Source organism: Otolemur garnettii, unplaced genomic scaffold (genome assembly GCF_000181295.1).
Source record: "Otolemur garnettii isolate 467f Iridium unplaced genomic scaffold, OtoGar3 scaffold00070, whole genome shotgun sequence".
In the NCBI taxonomy this organism is placed as follows: domain Eukaryota; kingdom Metazoa; phylum Chordata; class Mammalia; order Primates; family Galagidae; genus Otolemur; species Otolemur garnettii.
In genome coordinates this window covers 9,656,839-9,667,126 of record NW_003852465.1, presented here as the reverse complement: position 1 = coordinate 9,667,126, position 10,288 = coordinate 9,656,839, and the positions used below count along the sequence as shown (strand labels likewise).

At 40.1% G+C, this 10,288-nt stretch overlaps 1 protein-coding gene and 1 pseudogene across 1 annotated transcript in view; both read right to left on the bottom strand.

Annotated features, from left to right (window-relative positions):
- Window positions 1–10,288, bottom strand: part of SPATS2 (spermatogenesis associated serine rich 2) — a 128,961-nt gene that overhangs the window by 81,518 nt on the left and 37,155 nt on the right. The window lies entirely within an intron of this gene.
- LOC100965005 overlaps window positions 8,783–10,288 on the bottom strand; it is a 6,952-nt pseudogene continuing 5,446 nt past the window's right edge.

Below are 10,288 nucleotides of genomic sequence, written 5' to 3'. Positions count from 1 at the left end.
CCAGCTACTTGGGAGGCTGAGGCAGGAGACTCGCTTGAGCCCAGGAGTTGGAGGTTGCTGTGAGCTGTGATGCCATAGCACTCTACTCAGGGCGACAGTTTGAGGCGCGGTCTCAAAAAAATAAAAATAAATAAATAAATAATAAGACAAAATTCAAAATGGTCAATCTGGGATAAGTTACTTCAGGGAGCTACAGTTTAAAGCTAAGAAAACTAATGAACCAGATTCCATATTCAAATTAGTTTTGCTCTAAAGAAGTCTATGGTCACAGTCCACACCCCTAGTATAAACTAGGGCACAACTCAATGACTCACTCTTAGAGAAAGGAGAAAACCAGACGTATATCATTTTAAAATCTATTACTCTTAAGGAAAGGAAAAAAATAGACATATATTGTTTTAGAATCTATTACTTTGACTTATTGTTAATCTTCATAATTATTTTTCATTTCAAACCACAACAAAAATGAGTATAAGGTTTTTGTTTGTTTGTTTTTTGAGACCGAGTCTCAAGCTGTTACCCTGGGTAGAATGTCATGGAATCATAGCTCACAGCAACCTCCAACTTGGGCTCAAGTAATCCTCTTGCCTCAGTTTTTCTATTTTTAGTACAGATGGGGTTTCACTTTTTGCTTAGACTGGTCTCGAACTCGTAAGCTCAAGTCATCCATCCACCTCGGCCTCCCAGAGTGCTAGGATTACAGGCATGAGTCACTGCACCCAGCCAAGCATACAGTTTTTATATTTATCAGAATGGAGACACAGATTAGAAAGATATGAGAAAGAGAAACGAAAAGCAGAATAGAGGTTACCAGGGGTCGCAGGTAGGAAGAGTTATTGTTTGATGGGTACAAAGTTTTTGTTGGGGAAAAAATTGGGGGTAGTAATGGTTAAACAACAATATGTTGACCATGTTTAATGCCTGTGATATGGCATCAATATGCAACTGGTAAAATAACTATGTTATGCATATATTTTTTAATTTCAGTAACAGACTCAAAAAAGCCAAAACAATCTACAAAAAGAACAAAGTTGGAGGTCTTACACTTCCTGATTTCAAAACATATTACAAAGCTATAATAATCAAGACAACGTGGTTTTGCCATAAAGACAGACCTCTACACTAGTGGAACAGAACAGAGAGCCAAGAAATAACCCCTTACATAAACGGTCAAAAGATCTTCAATAAGAGTACCAAGACCACTGGGGAAAGGAGTTTCCCAAAAAATGTTAGGAAAACTGGATATCCACAAGCAAAAGCAGGAAGCTGGACCCTTACTTTACACCATATACAAAAGTATCTAAAAATGAATTAAAGACCCAAATGTAAGACCTAAAACTATAAAACGCCTAGAAGAAAAACATCAGGGAAAAATTGAAGGACAAAATAATCTGGCAATTATTTCTTTTTTTGAGACAGACCCTCAAGCTAGGGACAGACTACTCTGTCCTCTGGGTAGAGTGCCATGGCATCACACTCACAGCAACCTCCAACTCCTGGGCTCAAGCGAGTCTCCTGCCTCAGCCTCCCAAGTAGCTGGGACTACAGGCGCCCACCACAATGCCTGGCCATTTTTTGGTTGCAGCCATCATTGTTGTTTGGTGGGCCCGGGCTGGGGATTTTAACCCGCCACTTTAGGTGTATGTGGCTGGTGCCTTAGCCGCTTGAGCCACAGGCGCCGAGCCAATTATTTCTTTATATAACAGCAAAAGCACATGAAAAAATATGTAAGTGAGACTCCATCAAACTTAAAAACTGTGCAATCAACAAAGTAAAAAAAGTAACAGAGTAAAAAGACAACCTATGGAATAGGAGAAAATACAGGCATTATCATATATACCTGATAAAGACTTAATATGTAGAATACATAAAGAACACCTACAACTCAACAAAAACAAAACACAAATAATCCAATTTTAAAATGGGCAAAGAAGTTGAACAGACATTTCTCCAGAGAATATGCACTAATGGCGAACAGGCCTATGAATAGATACTGTTTCACTCCTCATTAGAGAAATGCAAATCAAAACCACAATGATACAGTGCTTATGTGCCCTTAACAACTAAAACAACAAGATATCACCTCACACCCTCCAGAATGACTGCTACCAACTCCCCTCCTCCCAAAATACCAAAAACCAAAATAAGTGTTGGTAAAAATATAGAGAAATTAGAAAGTTTGTATACTACTAGTGGGAAAATAAAATGGTATAGCTGTTATGGAGAACATAATAGAGGCTCCTCAGAAAATTAAAAATAGAACTAATATATGATCCAGGAATCTCACCTCTGGGTATATATTCAAAAGAACCGAAGGCAAGATATCAAAGAGATATTTGCAAACTTGTGTTCACAGTAGCAATATTTATAATAGCCAAGAGGCAACAGGAACCCAAGTGTCCATCAAGGGAAGAATAAACAAAATGTGGTATATACATATAATGTAAAGTCACTCAGCCTCAAAAAAGAAGGAAATCTTGTCACATGCTACAACATGAACCATGAGAGGACATTAAGTTAAGCAAAAGAGCCAGTTATAAAAAGTTACTGCATGATTCCACTTACATGAAATATCTAAATAGTCAAATTCATAGAAAAAGAAAGTAGAATGAAGTTGTCAAGGGTTGTGCAGAGAGACGGAAATGAGACATTGCTATTTATTGGATTCAGAATTTCGGGGGGGGGGTTTGAGGTTTTTTTATTTTTATTTTTTGAGACAGTGTCTGGTTCTGTGGACCAGGTTAGCATACAGTGGCCCAGTCATAACTCATTGTAACCTGAAACTCCCAGGCCCAAGTGATCCTTCCACTTTACCCTCCCAAAGCAGCTAGGACTACAGAAGTGCACCACCACACCTCGCTAATATTTTTTTTGTAGAGATGGAGTCTCACTATGTTGCCCAGGCTGGTCTCAAATTTCCAACCTCAGGTGATCTTCCTGCCTTGGCACTGAGGTTACAGGCCTGAGCTACCACCCGGCCCAGAATTTCAGTTTTGTAAAGATAAAAAAATCCTGGACATGTGTTATCTAACAATGTGAATCTACTTAAACTAATGAACTATATATTTTAAAATGGTTAAGATGGCAAATTGTACATTATTTTCTTACCAGTATTGGAATTTTCAAAATTATTTTCAAAATTTTCAGGAATACAGTAACTTGGAAAAAATAAAAAGATGATAAATGTTAAACATAGGTGGTTGGTATAAAGTCATCACAATTAGCAGAATATCAAACCAAACCACACCCTCTGCTGAGATTGAGTATATTGTTATTATAGATGCCACATAGCCGAGTGGGTAAGTGAAGGCTCTGGAGCCACACTGCCTGAGATTCCATTCTGGCTCCATCACTTCCGGCTCAGTCATTCATGGCTGAATGACTTTAAGCAAAATACTTACCTTCTCCACTTCTCAGTTTCTTTATCTGTAAAATGCAAATAATGTTAGCGTCTTCCTCACAAGATTGATATATGGTTTTAATGAGGTCATACAGATATATGTATGATGTAGTCCTTAAAACAGTGTCTAACATTGACAATCAGTCAATAAACACTGCCTGATATTAACTGCAATGAAGGACATGTTCCACAAAAATGAAATATTCTAATCATAGATTATACAAGTTTCCTTACAAAGAAATGGGAACTTTACCAAGATTATGGGTTACTGGAAATAGATCATAATTATAGGTATTATTAGAGCTTTGAAATGGCAACTTTACTAAATTTAGATGATGTGCAATTAAGAAACTGGAATAGTCTAAAGTACTCTATATAGAAGGTATGATTTTCAAACCTTAGGGTATGTGAACTTTAATATTGGCAGGCATTATATGGATCTGACAAACTAACAAAGGATTGACTGGGCTATACCCAAAGGTACCTGTAGTTAGTAATTCTAAATTTAAAATATACAGTATTACAAAATCTATTTATAAAGAGAACAACTGAGGAAAAAGGGAGAATGCGTGAGAAGAGTAGAAAATAATAAGAAAAACAATCTCCCATAATGAGAATGTCTAAAAGTGAAAGATTTTTAAAAATCATTATAATCATGTTATTCAGAAATATGGAGAATACCAGAAGAAATACTTATGATTACCCATGGAAGCCAGAATAGGGAGTTGAGGGAGGAAGGAAAGCAGAGGATAGTGTGTTCAAAGTTACCCAATGAAACATTATTTGTAAGAACAAAATATTCGAAACAACTTAATTATCCATTAAAAGGACATTGGTTTAATAAATAATGATTCATCTAGGCAATGAGATATTTAAATGTTTTTGAGAAGTTCTCTATATACTGATGCAGTAAAATTATTGTTAAGTGAATATGATGAGAGAGAAGAATGTATATATACTGCCTTGCATATACATAAATTGTGTCTGGAAGGATAAATAAAAAAAGTGTAGCACTGACAATCTATTGGAGAATGTAAATTGAACAGATAGAAAACTAAGGTTTAAGAAGAACTTTTTAGTCTACCTTTTTATATTTTGACATTGGAACAGCATAAACATCTTTTTTCCTTTTTCTTTTTTTTTTTTTTTTTTGAGGCAGATTCTTACTCTGTCATCCTGGGTAGAGTGTGGTGGTGCCAAAGCTCACAGCAACCACAAACACCTAAGCTCCAGCAATCCTCTTGCTTTAGCCTCCAGTAGTTGGGACTATAAGCACCCATCACAACACCTGGCTAGTTTTTCCATTTTTAGCAGAGATGGGGTCTCACTCTTGCTTAGGAGGTTCTCAAACTCCTGAGCTCAAGCAATCCACCCACCTCAGCCTCCCAGAGTGCTAGGATTACAGGCATGAGTGATGGTGCCAGCCAATACGTACTCTTTTACAAAAGATTCCTCCTCCATAAATTAAATCAAAGCCCTCATTTGAATCTATTTTTTCAAATTCTGCTTTCAATTGTCTTAGTTTGAAGTTTTTTTTTTAACTTTCTTTTTTTTCTTTTATGTATGTACGTATTTATTTTATGAGACAGAGTTTTACTTTGTGGCCCTCGGTAGAGTGTCATGGCATCATAGGTCACAGCAACCTCCAACTCTTGAGTTGAAGTGATTCTCTTGCTTCAGCCTCCCAAGTAGCTAAGACTACAGGCCTGGCTTGTTTTTGTAGAGACAGGCTCTCACTCGGCTCAGGCTGGTCTCGAATCTCTGAGCTCAGGGTAATCTACCCACCTCAGCCTTCCAGAACGCTAGGATTACAGAAGTGAGCCACCACGCCCAGCTCCTCACTTGAATCTAAATAATACTTATTCCAATTCAAATCCCAATCAACAGGTTCAAGAAATGTCGATAATAATTAGGAAAGGCTAGCTCACTATACCTACAAAATAACTGAGAACAAGAAAATGAAGGCTGGGTACCTGTAACTCAGTGGTTAGAGCACTGGCCCTGTGTGGGTACCAGGGTAGCAAGTTTGAACCTAGCTTGAGCCCACTTAACAAAGCAAGAGTCTTGGTGCCTGTAGCTCAGCCGTTAGGGCACTGGCCACATACAACTAGGGCTGGCGGGATTCGAGCCTGGCCCAGGCCTGCCAAACAATGACAACTACAAAAAAAAAAAAAAAATAGCCAGACATTACGGAGCACCTGTCATGACAGCTACTTGGGAAACTGAGGCAAGAGAATTGCTTAAGCCCAAGAGTTAGAGGTTTCTGTGAGCTATGACGCCACAGCACTCTACGAAGGGAGAGACACAAGTAAGACCCTGTCTCAAAAATAAAAATAAAAATAAAAAACAAAGAAAAGAAAATGATAAAGTTCCAAACAAAACATTTCTTTTCTCATTTTTAGAGTTCTGGTTATAAAAAAGGCATCACAATATCATCAGTTTACCAATAAATATCATTCTCATTAGCTATATAAAGAAATATGAAAAGAGCTCTCCCATTCCCCCACCCCCAAGCCTCTAACACTGCACCCAGGAGCACAGGATGCCGGCATATGTCAGGCTTCATGTGTGGCTGCTCTGGAGTATCACTTTTCATTTCCTGGGAGGACATTTCTTCTGTTGAGCCAGATTTTCTTCTTCACTTTCCAGCTACTCTGACAGCCCTGAACCCCACCATGTAATGACTCAAGCCAGTAAGACTGACCTTCTTGGCTCGGGCCCATAGCTCAGTAGTTAGGGCGTCAGACACATATACCAAGGCTGGCAGGTTGGAACCCTGCCTGGGCCTGCCAAACAACAATGACAACTCCAACAAAAAAATAGGCGGGCATTGTGGCGGGCACCTGTAGTCCAGCTACTTGGGAAGCTGAGGCAAAAGAATTGATTAAGCCCAGGAGTTTGAGGTTGCGGTGAGCTGTGAGGCCATAGCACTCTACTGAGGGCAACATAGTAAGACTCTGTATCAAAAAATAAAAAAAGACTGACCTTTTTGCATTCTAGGTACTATGCTCAGCAGTTAGCTCAGGCACTAGCAAGCCAATGAAACCAGAGTGCATCTGCTAGAGACTGCCATGTTTCTTCTTGAAAGATAATTAAAGCACAGGTCAGAGCAAGATGATGGACTAGAAACATCTCCTTTCCAGTCACTTACAGCCAGGAAGGAGAAAGAAAACTCCACCCACCTCTGGCTGAGGGGATATAACCAAAAAAACCCAAGAAAAACAACCAGGTGGGTTCCCAGGTTCTAGGGGCGCAGTGAAGCAGTGGTGGACTACAGAAGCCAGAGAGGTCTGAAGCTGAGGAAAACCAGCATAGAAGTGCTTGGGAATGGGTAGGGGCCAACCTGCCAGCCCACTTGCAGAGGACTGGGGACAGGAAAGGTCCATCATGCAGTTTTTTGATTTGGGGCTAAACAGCTCCTTGGAGCTGCCTTGGAAGGCTGAAATGAGTGAGTAGACTCGAACAGCATCTAGTGTTCAGGACTGAATACAGGGTGGGGTAGATCTCCTATCTGCTTGGCTACTAGCTGAGCACTGCCATGTGGAAAGGCCATGTGGGAGAAACAGTCCACAGGATCCTAGTGTATGGCTGGCTGGCTCTAGTATGCCTACTGAGCTCAGGCATCCATCCTTGGGGTGAGTTGAGTATCCCTCATGCCCCAGTGAAGGCCGCATTATTATCAGAGGGCACTGTTTGACATGTGTCCTAAGCAATCTGGGGAGACATTAGGATCTCAATCCAAAAGCGACTGAATGCTGACACCAGGCTCTGATGGAAGGCAACTAAGTCAGGAAGACAAGACTCATCCTCTGCAATTAGAGAGTGGCTTCTGGCCCTCATTTTTCACATAAAAACCCAGCATGTGTTCTCTGTCTCTTAACACCACAACACCACCTGGTGTCTAGGCAATACATTGAGATATGTATATACAGTGTGAGTGTTTCTTTCATTTTTTGCTCCTTTTCCCAATTTTTTTCTTTGTTCTTTTTTCCACTTTTTTAAAATTATTTTTTATTAAATCATAACTTTGTACATTGATCCATTTATGGAGTTCAGAGTACTGCTTCGATATACAATCTGAAATGCTTACATTGAACTAAGTAACACATCTGTCACAATTATACTCATTTCTTAATAGTTTTGAAATGTACCATTGCATCATGCACGTTAGGTGAGGTCCCCCCAAGTACCCTCCCTCCTCCCAGATCCTCCCTCCCTCTCTTCTCTCTCTCTTCTCTTCCCTTCTACTTTTAGGACTATAGTTATGTTTTGCCATTTGTATGATTGTATAAGTGGTTATAAACTGATTTCATAGTAGTATTGAGTACAATGGATACTTTTTTTTCCCACTCTTGAAATACTTTACTAAAAAGAGTATGTTCCAGCTTCATCCAGATAAACATAAAAGATGTGAAGTCTCCATCTTTTTATGGCTGCATAGTATTCCATGGTATACATATACCACAATTTGTTAATACATTCATGGGTCAATGGGCACTTGGGCTGTTTCCATGTCTTGGCTATTATGAATGGGGCTGCAATAAATATTCTGGTGCAAATGTCTTTGTTGTAAAATGATTTTTGATCATCTGGGTATACACCGAGTAGAGGAATTGCAGGATGGAATGATATGTCTATTTTTAGCTCCTTGAGTGTTCTCCAAACTTCTTTCCAAAAAGGTCATATTAGCTTGCATTCCTACCAACAGCGTTAAGTGTTCCCTTCTCTCCACATTCACGCCAACATCTGTAGTTTTGGGATTTTGTGATGTGGGCTAATCTTACTAGAGTTAGATGATATCTCAAAGTGGTTCTGATTTGCATTGCTCTGATGACTACGGATGACAAGCATTTTTTCATGTGTTTGTAGGCCATGCGCCTGTCTTCATCAAAGAAGTTTCTGTACAAGTCCCTTGCCCACATAGAAATGGGGTTATTTATTCTTTTCTTCTTGTTTAGTTTGAGTTCTCTGTAGATTCTAGTTATCAGACTTTTGTCAGAAGCATAACCTGCAAAAATCTTCTCCCATTCTGAAAGTTGTCTGTTTGCTTTACTTACTGTGCTCTTGGCTGTGCTAAAGCTCTTTAGTTTGATCAGATCCCAGTAATGTATTTTTGGTGTTGCTTCAATCGCCTGGTGGGTGGGTGAATGTCATCCTCATAAACAGTATTTTTCCCAGGCTAATTTCTTCAAGTGTTTTCCCTGCACTTTCTTCTAGTATTTTCATAGTTTCATATCTTAAGTTTAAATCTTTTATCCAGTGAGAATCAATTTTTGTTAATGGTGAAAGACGGAGGTCCAGTTTCAGTCTTCTACAGGTTGCCAGCCAGTTCACCCAGCACCATTTGTTAAATAGGGAGTCCTTCCCCCACTGAATATTTCTCTTCCCCCCACCCCGAGGAAGAGCAGAGGCAGCTGCCTTTATTGGGGGTCACAGGCCAGCTGACTTCAATCAAAGGCCACACACTTGATCTTAAAGTCACCATCAGCTGCCATGTAGTTTATGGGCTCCAGGTTGAAGGGGTTAGGGAACTTGAACGTGTAACCATCTAGCAGCCTGACAGTCAGGTCTGCTTGGTCAAAACTGATGCATACCTCCATGACACTTCCAGGCTAGAAGGGAAAGGCAACCTCCTGCTGCTAAGCCCCCCAGGCCCTGCTGTCCTTGCTGATAGTATTGGCATCCCCATGGGCATCAAAGCGGGGGTTGAAATGCAGGCACAGGTTGTTGCTGTCTTTGCTCAGGTTCAGCACAAAGCTCTTGGCATCAGGGGCCACCTCACCCCATACTCTGAGGCACTCCCCAGGTTTGAGATTTAGGTTGCTGGTGACCAGACCACAAACCAGGATTGGAGCAGGAGGATGTTCGGGGACTGGTGCACCAGCTGTCTGAAGACTCCACCCAACTCACTTAATATTTTTGATAGGCTTGTCAAAGATCAAATGGCAGTAAGTAGCTGGGTTCATCTCTTGGTTCTCTATTCTGTTCCATACATCTACTGCTCTGTTTTTGTACCAGTACCATGCTGTTTTGATCACTATAGATTTATGGTATAGCCTGAAGTTTAGTAATGTGATACCTCCTGATTTGTTCTTATTTCTGAGTAATGTATTTGCTATTCGAGGTTTTTTTCTGATTCCATATAAAATGAAGTACTATTTTTTCAACTTCTTTACAGCATGACAATGGGGCTTTAATAGGGATCGCGTTAAATCTGTAGATTGCTTTGGGTCGTACGGACATTTTAACAATGTTGATTCTTCCCAGCCATGAGCTTGGTATATTTTTCCATTTGTTAACATCTTCAACTATTTCTTTTCTCAGAGTTTCATAGTGCTCCTTATAGAGATCTATCCCGTCCTTTGTTAGGTAAATTCCCAGATATTTCATCTTCTTTGGTACTACTGTAAAAGGAATAGAGTCCTTGATTGTTCTTTCAGCTTGACTATTGTTGGCGTATATAAAAGCTACTGACTTGTAAGTACTGATTTTGTATCCTGAGATGGTGCTGTATTCCTTGATCACTTCTAACAGTTTTGAAGTTGAGTCCCTGGGGTTTTCCAGGTATAGGATCATATCATCAGCAAAGAGTGAGAGTATGATCTCCTCTGACCCTATTTGGATACCCTTGACCACCTACTCTTGCCTTACTGTAATGGCTAAGACTTCCATTACTATGTTGAATAGCAGTGAAGACAGTGGGCATCCTTGCCTCGTTCCTGATCTGAGTGAAAATGTTTTCTTTTTCATTTTTTTTTTGAGACAGAGCCTCAAGCTGTCCCCCTGGGTAGAGTGCTGCAGCATCACAGCTCACAGCAACCTCCAACTCCTGGGCTCAAGCAAGTCTCCTGCCTCAGCCTCCCAAGTAGCTGGGACCACAGGTGCCCG